General features: G+C 41.5%; 1 pseudogene; it reads right to left on the bottom strand.

Annotated features, from left to right (window-relative positions):
* Positions 1-458: 458 nt before the first annotated feature.
* On the bottom strand, positions 459-1,088 carry LOC101650836 (annotated as a pseudogene).
* Positions 1,089-13,408: the final 12,320 nt, after the last annotated feature.

Genomic DNA, 13,408 nt, shown 5'->3' on the forward strand with positions numbered 1-13,408 from the left:
CCTAATATGGGAATTAGTCACACTGGACATCATGTTAGGCTTAATTGAGGCATTTCAGAAACAGAAATTGGGATTTCACTGTCATAAAAAAAAAAAAGAACCAAGATCCTAGATCTTCTTTCTTTCTTGGGTTTTTTTTTTTTTGTGCTTTTTGGGAAAATAGTTTTAACTTTTCAGAAATATCCCCCAAGGGCTTCCAGGCATGATCTTGCACACATCAGAAGCATCGGGCAACCGAGTGCAGGCCCACCAGCCAGCTAACCTGAGGATTGCCTGGAAAGCAGACTCTAACCCTGGCTCCATCTCCAGTGAGAGTCTGTCAGTTCCATCACAGAGTACTCTCCAGGGCATTATAGTTGTTCTTAAAGCGCTTCAATTCAAGGAAGTGCTTGGCACATTTACTCTTCTGACTGGAGGGGAGGTATGTCACCTGGAAGGTAGTTGGGGAGACTCCAGGAGATTGGGTAAGGTCTTTGGTTCCTGACTGGTGGTGCCGCTGAGAGCTCCCACTTCATGCTTTGACCTCAGTGGCCAGCTCAGTCAGGGCCTCCTGAGAGCACAGGTACTCACTCTGGCCAAAGACCCCTGTCCCACAGCGGGCTGCCTCATAGCCATGCAGCAGGGTATCAATGAGGGTCTTGCGCACATTCTTGAAAGGAGTAGTAGCGTTCCAAACATCGAGCAGGTAGGAATGGAAATTTCGCCCATTACGGAACAGGGATGCAGACCTTCAGTGTGAAATGGGATCTCAGAGGCATGAATGGCACCCAGAGCTTTCATCTTGTACAGACAGTTGTAGCAATTTTGATTTCCCTGGGTTTCCAGCTGTGGCAGTCTGGCATCATCATCTACAAGGACCTGGGGTTCCTACTTGCTATCCTGAGCTCTGGATAGGTGAATATCAGTCTCTTCTTTCAGATCCTTGGGAGCATTGCGTCCCACAGGGATGTGAGGGCCCCTCCGAGATTTCACTGAAAAGTGCATGATTTGCCTCTTCACAAAAATAAATAGCAGTACAAACACCAGGCTCCCATAGGCCATCACCAGCACAACATTCACGCGGACAGCCAGTCACCACTGGACGCCATGGCCTTCCCACCCTATGCAGAGGTACTCTGATTTACCCCTTTGTCAGCCTAGGTTCATCTGCATTTCCTGGAGCTCCCAGGCATTTCCTTATGGGGGAAGACTAAGCAAGACCTGGTCTGAAAACATGGCGGGTTGTGGGTGGTGGTGTGGGCACATCCTAGATTCTTGCATTGAAACGCTTTAATCCAAATGACAGACAGCTGTGACACATGAGAGAAAGTGATGGGGAGGATCAGCAACAGAGACATGGTGGCAGAAAAAACAAGAGACTGAGAGAGAGCAGTGGGATTAGAGGCCACAGAACAAGAGAGCTCAGGGCCTTTGGGCAGGAGGTTAGTAGGTGAAGTGGTGAACATCTGAGTACTTACCTGGGGAACTAGATTTTCCAACCCACAAAGAGCTGAGTTTATGTGGTCTGAGGCTAAGGGGCAGAGAGAGCATTTATCCACAGAGCTAAAAACTTTTGTAACATTTGCCCATTCAGGACAGAGACCAGGAGGCTGCAGGGCTTGACCTTACCTGCAGGTATGTCTGTCAAGGTACTGTCTGAAAGAAGAACTATACCTTGAGTCATCTATGATCCTAAATTGTGTGTTAGGGTAGAAAAGTGAACCCTGTGTCAAATATAATTTAAGGAGAACATCTAATAAACTTAATAGATTACAAAAGACACACACACACACACACACACACACCATATATTTAAAGGACGCCAGTTGCAAGAAGTCAAAATAACAACTGAAGATTCATTCGGGACCCTGGATAAACAAGGCATAAAACAAAAGGCATGTCACAGATCACAACTGGTGGCAGATTAATATATCACAGGTACAGATGGGACTGCAGCAGCAGGAACGGAACCATGATTAGGACATACACATTATTAGATAGAGGCACTTACATGATAGGTCCAGGGCCTTTACACAAAGCCAGTCAAGGCAAGACCTGTGGCAATGGCCCCTGTTCTGTCCTCAGGAAGTTGACCTCCATCAAGGAAACACTTAGGGCAGGCAAGTGGAGAGGGGCTGGCTGGAAAGGAGGACAGGCAATCTACTTTGGGGGCATTCTCCCCCGGAGGAAGATGATCTACCTGCTTGGTTAATGTTCAGAGAGAATTTAATGGTGGCTTAATCAAAGTAGGGACACAGCAAATAGACACTGAGTTGTCACTGTCATCAGCAACCCAAACCTAAAACCCAACTCCTTGCCATCGAATGGATTCCGATTATAGCAACCCTTTAGGAGAAAATGAACTGCTGTTTGTGGGTTTCCAAGACTAACTCTCTACAAAAGTAGAAACCCAGTCTATCACTCCAGATGTGACTTGGAATTTTGAACTGCTGACCTTGCAGTTAGCAGTCCAAACTGGAACCACTATGACACCAGCCTTTTGTTAAGTTGGAGTGCTCAGAACTTAAGTTCTAATACAATTATAAACAGTTACTTACCCAGTGAATTCTATCATTCAGGGAGATGAGCAAAGACCTTCAACTGACCATCAGGACAGCCTGGGCCCTGGTACACTGGTGCTCTCCTGGGGTCAAACTCCAGCAAATACGGATCCCTCCTGCTTCCCCTCAATCTCCTAAGTCCAGCACTGCCCTCAGGAACACCAGGGTTTTTCACCGTGTTTGGAGTGAGGTGAATGGATTTGGTTCACAAACCAGTCAGAAGTTGAAATCCTTCCTTGTGATACTTCAATGTGCAAGACAGTAGTAACAGATTTCTAGCCCCCTATTCTGGATCCTATTTCTCTGTGGCAAATCTTTGATCTGAAACAGAAGAGGAGCTAATGTTGAGAAAGGCATGTCAGGTTCTTAGCCTGTACTTCTTGCGCTAAATAGTGACCACCCCCAACCCCTGGGATCAAAACCATGCTCCCATCTGAGGGTGTTTGCATTAACCACAGAACGCACTCTATCTTTACAGAGCTATTTTACTAATTTCTCAAATATCACTTTCAAGTATGGATCCACATCCTATATATACAATAATTTATTTTCAGAATAAAATGGAAGTATTTAAGGCCTCAAAATTCTCAAGCTCCATTGAAGGTAAATATCTACTTTTCACCAGCAATCTAACGAAGGAATATTTTATGAAGAATATTCTTTACTAACCTGTACTGCACCTCAGACCACAACCCTTGACATATCTGGTGAAAGTGATCAAGCTGAGTCATGCTCATATATGCCACTCCAACCCAGGCTGAGCTTTTCATCAAGTTTAACCTGCCCCAATCCCCTTTCATCCTGTGTATTTACAATCTCTATTGTGTGTGAAGAAATGCCTGTGGTTGGGTAGCGCATTTATGCACAATAGTGTGGTAACTAGAGAAAATTGTACAGCTGGACAACAAGAGACAGAGGGACCCCAACAAACAGGACATTGGAACCAATAGATAGAGGAACATTGCCCAAGACAGGGCTATCCTATACAAGAAAATAAGCCAGGGGTATCCTTATCTGCTATTCTTTTAAGCTCTTGTGTTTATGGATGTCCAATTTTAAAGCCTTTGGGAAAAACTGCTGCCTATAGTCAAGGAATGGGAAGAGGTAGGTAGATGGGTGATGCCAAGAACCAAGGTAAAGGCAGAAGCTTAAAAGAACAAGATGGATCTAGGAAAGAGATGACTGATCAACCATTGTGTCATCTTGGCCTAGATTCTGGATTCCAAGCTCTAGGTAATGCTGACAGATAGCAAAAAACACAAAGTGGAGGAGAGGGCTTATTGGCTTGGGTCCTAGGTTGTCCCATCCATAGTCTTTGTCTTCCAGGGAGAAGGGGAAAAGCTAGTGCCTAGACTTGAGCTTGTGAAACATGCTCCACCAGGACCTAGTTTGGCAGGAAAACAAAATTAATGTGCTGGGAAGAGGCTGTGATAAAATAGGCAGGCATTAGCTGAGTGACTAGTTGGCTATCATTGACACTGACCTTTTGCAACCCCCAGCGTTTTTCTGAAGGCAGGGATGTGTGAAGTTGCAGATATAGGATAAAGGGTGCAGAATAGTGCTCCTCTAAAACTAATCAGCAAGTCAGGCTACTAGAGAAAAGCACAATTTGTTTTAGACTATCTCATGTCCAATCACCAAGCATACCTTGAATATAAGGCTCACCATTCCACCGGGTCTTAAGGACAGGCTTCAACTCAGAGCTCTTACATTGGTTAGTTGCAGAGTAAGGTTGGCTTACAGGCCCCTCCTTGAGCAACATTCTTAATCTAAGTTTGAATTCCTTCCAGAAATACTGATAGCTTATGCAAAAAATACCCAAAAAACAGAATGGTGATAGTAACCGTCAAGAGATCAATAGATACATTGTATAGATGCCTTATTAGACTTATTTAGAGTATTCAAGAGCAGGAATCTTACTCTGAGGACTAGGTTCACCTCACCCAAATCATGGTATTGTCAGTTGTCTCATATGTATTGGAAGTTGAACACAGCATAAGGAAGACTGAAGAAGAATCAATTTGTTTGAAATTTAATGCAGGCGAAGAATACTGAAATAACATTCATCTCCAAAAGCACAAACAAGTCTGTCTTCGAAGAAGTAAGCTCAGAGTGCTAGTTAGAGGTGAAGATAGTGAGAGTTCATATTACATACTTTTGGCAATGTTGTCAGAAGGGAGCAGTCCCTGGAGGATAGTGTATGTGGGAAAGTAGAAGGGTAGGGAAAAATAAGAATCCCCTACTAAAAGGATTGACACAGTGATGGCAACAATGGGTTTATCCTAAATTGTGAGTCTGGCAGAGGAGAAGGCAGTGTTTCCTTCTGTTGTGTACTGGGTCCCTACGATGTGGAATCAACTCAATGACATCTAACAACAACAACCACCTCAGAAACCACTAATCAGTACCCAAGACATGCAGAAGATACCAGTGTGTCAGTTATGTTTACAAAAGTTATTTTCATAGTCATGGATGCCAAACCTTTCATATAACATTTGCTGGAACATAAGCTCTATTATTGAAAAGAAGAATAGGCTTCCTCTGTGGGTGTGTAACAAAGCAATGACAAAACCACTGAGGAATTCCTGCCCCTTATTGATTTACACCATTCTCCTGGAGGTGAGCTGAAGGAAATTCCTAAGATCCACCAAGCATGTCTTACGACAGAGTATTTCCCAAACTTGGGCTCAAGTGTGAGTGACTATTTGTCTGTCAAGAGTAGTGTAAAGCATTTATCCCTCTACACTGAGGGGTCAGCTACAAGTCCAGAAGATCCAGCCAGAGCAAGTGATCTATGAGAGCTGAGTGGGATTCAGCATACTCAGAAGGTCTATAATCACTGAATCAAAATTAAATTCCATGAGAAACTTCAAGGCTAATTGTAAGATAGATTAACGCTGAAGATTCTGGTAGCTAGAGACCAGAGTATTCACACAGCATGAATGAATAGACACTTTATGTTTTGTTGTTTAAGTTCAAGTTATTGGGTACAGACAGAACAATGGTTGCGAGAGTACATTACTAACATTTTCTATGAGACCAGTAATAACTTGATACCAAGGTCAGATGATAACAAGAAAACTGTAGACCACGATTGAAAATGGATCTACATGAAAAAGTTGTTAAAAATATTGGGAACTGAGTCAGACAACACATTAAAATAATTATATACCATGATTAATTGAAATCTGTCCTAGAGTTGAGTTAACATAAAATAAGCACTGAAATATAGCAATTAATGTAAAAAAAATATCTTTTTACATTACAAAAGAATTGATAATCTAATTAGACACATAGAACATACTAAACAAAGTCAAAGTTCTTTAATGCTAAGGAAAAAAGCCCTCCACATATCTAACACAAAATAGGTATATTTCCATGTTAACATGCCAATAAACATTCCTTTTAAAAAAAAAGGTCAAAATGTCAGACTTAGAGGAAGAGAAAAAACATCACCCCACCTCTGAAATATTACAAAAATATCCACTTTCACCACTGATATTAAAAATTGACTGTATATTAAAACTACAGAAACCAGAATAAGATTTTTTAAGGGCAAGGCTGCCATAAATAAAAATTCCTCTAATCATAAATTAATGATCATATCCATGAAAGATTCAAGAAATGCCATAAATAGGTAATAAATATGAAAATGTTGTAGGCTACATTTCAACACGCAAAAATATCTTTTGGTACTTAATTCACAAACCATTAATTGCTCAACAGCTACCAAACTATTGACCCTTACATCTTAACTTCCTGAGCATCCTTACAACACACTGATAATTTCCTCAAACACTGAAACCCTAACTACCTGAAAAGCCCCTCACCACCCAGGATGTCTATTAACATCGTGAGCATTCCCTGATACCAACAACCAATTAAAAATAAATTAGCTTAATTTATTTATTCCAATTTTTAAAATCAGAAACACAACTTGGAATATATTCTATAACCTTAATCCTAACTTTATGACCTAATGTCTCAAATTGAAAAAACAAATTCTAAAACTGTACTGTTTAAACCATGACTCTACATTTTTATACCATAATACATAAGCCCTAAGCAACTCCAAACATAAGCTGTTAGGCAGGACACATTCTGAACATAAAGCCCTTTAATCTGTCCACTAACATCTGATTTCTAACTTCTGACACGTATGTTCGATTTCTACCCATTGACTCTTGTTTTACAACAAGGAATATTAATCCTAGGACCTAGATTCCAATCTTACGCACAGACTCTGACTCTAGCACTCTACAAAACTTAAACTGAACGTAAATCTAACCCATCAAGAAACTCACATTGCTAATTACGTATGTGGCGCTGTCTTTTCTCTCAGACTTTACCTAAATGTAAGGAACTAAGGTAGGTAGACGGGCAAAACCAGGAATTACAGGCACATTTTCAGTAAACTATTAAATCATTTGCATCTGACTCATGGTAGTTGGCAAAATAAAGTGGTTTATAAATGTTTACATATGAAACACAACAGCATGTCCATATCATAGGTGTGTTATGGACCTCACTTCTACTGTGTCCTGGTTTCAAGTTTTTTCTGCTATCAGACATGTGCAGGGATGTGTTACCCAATAAGCAAGGTGCTTGAGGGTTAAATTGTACAGATTTACTAATTTGTAAATCCCAATTTTGTGGGGTTAAAAGGGAGAGGGGACCCCACAAAACATCACAGGTCCAGTAGGCACAATTGTTCAGCGATAATAAGTAGAAATTATAGTAAAGTCATAGAGAGCATGAAAGTTAGAGGAAAGGTTGGAATGAATGGAGTCAAGACACAATTCATGGTTGCATTGCTCACCTCAGTCCCACTTGATGGAGGGAACCCAGCTGCCAGAGCAGAAGCAGCTGCCTCCCCAGAACCAAGGAGCCTCCTTATTTATTGCTAACCACACATCATATCACTGTAGGGGGATTTGATTACAGAATCATACATCACAGAAAGGGGCAGTACAATTTATCCTTGGGCAGGTTTGATCACCCTGGTGTCTCATACAATAAAACAGACAATTACTATCCTGGGAGGTATGCAAGCCCCCTGATAGCAAATAACAACCTACGTCCCAGGGAGGGGTTGCAACATAGGCACTACAAGCAATAGGAGGGGGATGACCTAGGGGTGAATAGTAAAGGGAGGGAATAGGGGGGCATGTGTGGCAAGATGGGTGGACCCTGGACTCAATAAGCTTAGTCATCCTAGAGTGGTTCCGGGCTTGCCTTTGGGCACTGCTTGAAGGGACTGGGCCCTACTTAGGATGAGTCAGACTATACAGTCTGGTTGCTCTAGATGGCTGATGTTAAGGAGAATAACCTCTGACCTACTTTCGCTGACCGCCTAGTGTACAGTCATTCTCAAGCAGCTAAGTCTGGTACATATTTTTGGGGGAGACAGCTTGAGAGAAATCCTTCTGTTCCCCATACAATGTCATCTAGCTTCTTCCTCAAAGTTGTAGTGAAACCCATGTTAAATAAGTCATACTAATTACTGGTTATTCTGTCAAAGACCCTTTCCCTCCCCTCATTTTCAGGGGACACTCAGGTCACAAGAGACACAGGAGGCAGAAAATTAAAGGTACATACATTGGAACCATTGTATCTATTTTTCAAACCTAACATTGGCCTTTTACTCAAACCTAAGGGCTCAGAGAATGATTTTGTATACCCCTCTAGCAGTGTGAGCTGATAACCCTAAACTATTTGGCTCTGCGTGTCCTTTAGATTGCTGTGAGCCAACAAATTAACTTCACAAGACATACTTCAAGTGGGGCTGTATCTTCACCCCGAACTGGAAACGCTGTCAATCCTATGGACACCCTGTGTGTCCAGTGCCAGGAACTCCCTGTCAGAGCACACTGGGGCTCTCCACTCATGACGAAGTAAGTCCTCAAAGTTAGTCATGATAACAACAGCGGGTCAACCCCTCCCTGACCTAACCTGTAAAATGCTGACCAGGCACCCTGGGCACATGGATATCTCAATGAACTCTGGAATGAAAGTGAGGCCTTGGTGTGGACACATTAGCAGAAGTCATTAGTGGACACTTCATCGTCAGGAAGATGGCACAGGACTGAATACCTTTGAGCACAACCTCAGAGGCTTCCAGAGGCAAAATGCAGTGCTCCTCCCTGAACCTGTCATACATACCTACTGGATGAGGGTACCTAGCCTAGGATATGCCCCCCTGCCCAGGTTCCAGGGTCTCTTACCTTCCAGGAAGCACAAAACATCCAACCAAGAATGATCCACTATCTTTCCACACAGCATAGACTGATCTGAGATCCACATCTGCCCCAATTTCAGCACCTCAAATAATCTGTCTGCAGGATCACCTTGGTCTGAGCTCACACAGGGAAATAAAGGGGAGGCTAGAGACAGATTAAATGGTAATCACCCAGAATTACTTCAGCATGATCAATAAATCAATATAATTTATCCTCCAGGTGCTTTGCTTATTGGAACAGCCAACCTGGGGCTTGCAGTGGAATGCCCAATATAACCTGATGCTGTGCTGAGAATATGCGGACATCATGAAGAACTGATTATTCATCTACAGAGAAGGTGCCAAGGATGAGCTATAACTGTAAATCCATAGCTGGCATGTGGGACATGGCCAGCTATTCCTGTGTGAGGCACAGTGAAGGAAGTCAGTGTGAACCCAGGAACAAACCTCACCTTCAGGAATGGGCTACAGGGGGTGCTTATGACCAAGTGAGCACAAGAACCAGGCTCTGAGACAGGTAGAGATGTGTTGTCAGGGTGGGTTTCCTGCTGTAGTCTCAGAATTCTCAGTTTCATAGTTTCCCCCAAGAAAACATCTCTATTTGTATTCTTATGTTCCCAAGCCTGAGATCTATGAATTCAAGTATTGGGCCTCCTTAGAAGTTAAAATAATCTGTGTGTGAATTATTTGCCTTCAGACATGTTCACTTTGGTCAGAACCAGTTTTCATTTAAGAGAAAGTGTAGAAATCGATGACCTGAAAAGAAGGTGTTAACTGCAGGTCTGAAGGGAGTGATCTCACTTAGGTTGTAAACAAAACCTAAAAAGCAGCTGCCTTAGAGAAGGGCTGAACTTGTCTTGTAATTCTGTTCCTATCTCTCATAGCTGTGAATATAACATTTGTAATAGGGGAAATGTTACTGTCCTACAGCAATGTCACAAGACATAATCTTCAGCTTTATGAAGGTTCCTTAACAGCTGTGAACACCTTTCAAACAGTGAAGATGTGTGTGTACTGACTGGAAGACAATGAACGTCTATTAATCCAGCCACACTCTAAACTCATACTGAAGAGAGGGGCACACAATGGCAACAGAGTTGCCTTTCTGAATAAAACAAGTCTTTTAGAGCCAGACAGGGTGCGACGTAGCAACGATGAGAAATACAACTTTCCTCTAGTTCCTAAATGCTTCCCCCACTATAATGATCCCAGTTCTACCTTGCAAGTCTGGCTAGACCAGAGGATGTACACTGGTACAGATAGGAACTGGAAACACAGGGAATCCAGGGCTGATGATCCCTTCAGGATCAGTGGTGTGAGTGGCGATACTGGGAGTGTAGCGGGAGGGTGGGTTGGAAAGGGGGAACCGATTACAAGGATCTACATGTGACCCCCTCCCTGGGGGACAGACAACAGAAAAGAGGGTGGAGGGAGACATCAGACAGGGCAAGATATGGCAAAATAATAATTTATAAATTATCAAGGGCTCATGAGGGAGGGGGGAGCAGGGAGGGAGTGGAAAAAATGAGGACCTGATGCCGGGGGCTTAAGTGGAGAGCAAATGTTTTGAGAATGATGAGGGCAATGAATGTACAAATGTGCTTTACACAATTGATGTATGTATGGACTTTGATAAGAATCTATGAGCCCCTAATAAAACGATAAAAAACAAGTCTTTTAAACATGATTAAAGAAAACACAGCATGATGAAAAGTACAAAATTATTCAGATTAGTACCCTGAAATGTGGAATTTGTTTCCACCCATTTTGTGAGGAAAGTCATGGATTTAGAGTCCTGTAGTTTTCTATAGCACTGAAGCTGCTCATATACAGATGAATGAATGAACTAAAACAAGAAATTTCTGTGCACAGAAACACAAAAATAATTCTCATTAAGAATCACCATGTCAGAATGATGGGGGCAACAAATGCACAAAATGTGCTCGACGCAATGGATGTATATGTGGATTACAATGAGAGTTGGGTGAGCCCCCAATAATATGATTTAAATAATAATTTAAAAATTAATTAATTAATTAATTGAAGGAGAAAAAAAAGAATCACCATGTCTATAATGCAAAACATGTCAGCTTGGAAAATTTAAATTAGTTAGTGAAGAAGACCTACTGCTGTGGTGGTTAAATGATCAGCAGCTCTAGGAAATGAAAGCAGTTGACTCCCACGAGGAAATCTGTTCACATATAGATTATAGTCTAAAGGAAAAGTTTAAGGACCCACGGCGTCACTAACAGAATGCACTGGAGTGCACCTGAGAACAATAAACCAGCAAATAAAACAATCAAGAACACTTGGATAAAAGGTTAGAAAATTTAAGTTCTACCATGCAGTGGGGCAGAGAAAATGGTCTCCTCTTTTAAATAAGATGGTATCTTACTATATATAAGAATTATATATCTGGATGTTGTCTTGTAGTAGGGACAATTATAACACAATTTTTAAAAATTAGGACCCACAGTAAAATCAAACAAATTGGAAAAGAAACAGTTAATAAAGGAAATAAATCAAAAGGATAAAAAGAATTTACATACTTAGAATTTGGTTGCAAGAAACATTTTCTGTATCCACTAGGACAGTGGTTTTTAACATTCCTAATGCCACAACCCTTTAATACAGTTTATGTTGTGGTGACCCCCAACCATAAAATTATTTCCATTGCTACTTCATAATTGTAATTTTGATTCTGTTACAAATCATAATGTAATTATCTGATAGGCAGTATGTATTTTCCTTGCTAAAAATTGACCATAATTAAAGCATAGTGATTAATCATAAAACAATATGTAATTGCATATTGTGAAATATTTATTTCTAATTACAAATAAATGAAATTTTGTCTTGAATCATGGTGTAGCATGGGTAAGTCCTCACCTCTGGGTACTCGTATGTGGGCATATCTGCATGTAGGTGGACTTGCCTGGAGACAGATAGAGAAGCAGTGTCATGGTTCCTAAGACCATAGGAAATATGTTTTCCCATGGTTTCAGGTGACCCCTGTGAAAGGGTCATTCAAACCCCAAAGGGTTCGAGACCCACAGGTTGAGAACGGCTGTACTAGGATAACTGATAAATGACCAATTTAAATTCAATGTCACTGTGAAAATAAAATAAAACAAAAAAAAAGGGCTGAACTTGAGGACATGTGTCACTAAAATATATGAATGCACAAAACCCAAACTCACTGCCATCGAGTCAATTCTGACTCACAGTGACCCTATAGGAGGAGAACTACCCTGTGGATTTTCAAAACTGAAACTCTTTATAGGTGAAGAAAACCTATTCTTTCTCCAGATTAATACATAAAAGGACCTGAAACATCAGTAAATAATTGCTGATTCTGAAAATCAAGAGAATATAAAAGGAAATTAAAATTCCCTATAAAAAATGGAGTGGATTTTAAATCTGGGCCAGCAATGCTCTAAGAGCCAAGAGGGATGGTACAGGGGTGGTAGCAGTTGATTGAAGAGTACAGTGTTAAAGAAAATTGAGCCAATAATAGGATCAATCTCTTGTGGACAAGCAATTCTCAGTTTCCAGACCCCATATGCTGATTGCCATAGTTGCCATACATTCCGCACCACCTTTTAAAAACCCTCGCCCCAGCTGCTGAGCACAACTTCCCGGACCTGTTGGCCTAGGTCACAGAAACTAGTCCTAGAGCTCCCCATCCCCTATTAAAGCTATTTCTGTTTCTGCTCTCCCTTGTCCTGTCAGTTATGTCCGTCTTTCTGTTTCTGCTCTCCCTTGTCCTGTCAGTTATGTCCGTCTTCCTCCGTTCTCCTTCACAGAGGAAGTTGGAAAGTGGACAACTTCCAACATTCTCCAGCCAGTCCAGTGTATCCTATATACCTTAAGTTTAGCCCTGACTGCTTACATCACATGGCCCTGGACTAGTCTTGTAAAATGTTCTATCTGATAATATAGATGCCCCAATTATGGTCCTGTCCCTGCTTCTGTAGTCCCACTTATAACAATGATGTATTTTTCATCCACCAATCATGAACTTGTGACAGTTTCCTTTGTTCCAATATTATTTAATTAGCTTCCCGAATTGAATGTTTCCTGGACCTACACTCATGATCTCCTTCATCCAGGTGACTTATGTTTGCGTCTTTGTATTCTCTTTTTCGCTATTAAGACTTAATAAATGTTCTCCTTAAATTATATTTGAGATTGGATTCCCTTTTGCAGTCAAAAACAGCACAAGCTAGTTTATGATGGGCAGAAATGACTGAGGAGGCACATACAGGAATGACCTGCTTTAGAGTAAAAAGGAGACCCCACTTTACATATAGTTTAAAGTGAACATTTGTTAAATCTTAAGTGACAAAGACAGCACAAAGACACAAGCACATCATCTGGATGCATGAAGCCACCAACAGGAGGTTGAAATGGCTTCCCTGGTTCACAATTGGGATGTGAGATAGAGGGTGTGGGGGAGAGGCAGGGCAAAAGAAACTCACAAAAGAATGATTGGTGGCCAATCAATACATCACAATGTGGACACTTCCGATTGGTCCAGGGCCTTCTGACCCTGCAGTCAGGGCAAGACTGATAGGGGATGGCTAGGAGACCCCCTGTACTGTCTTCAGTTTGGTGACCTCCATCAAGG

This window comes from Echinops telfairi, unplaced genomic scaffold (genome assembly GCF_000313985.2).
Source record: "Echinops telfairi isolate 266 unplaced genomic scaffold, ASM31398v2 ScPeMD7_7456;HRSCAF=8494, whole genome shotgun sequence".
Lineage (NCBI taxonomy): Eukaryota > Metazoa > Chordata > Mammalia > Afrosoricida > Tenrecidae > Echinops > Echinops telfairi.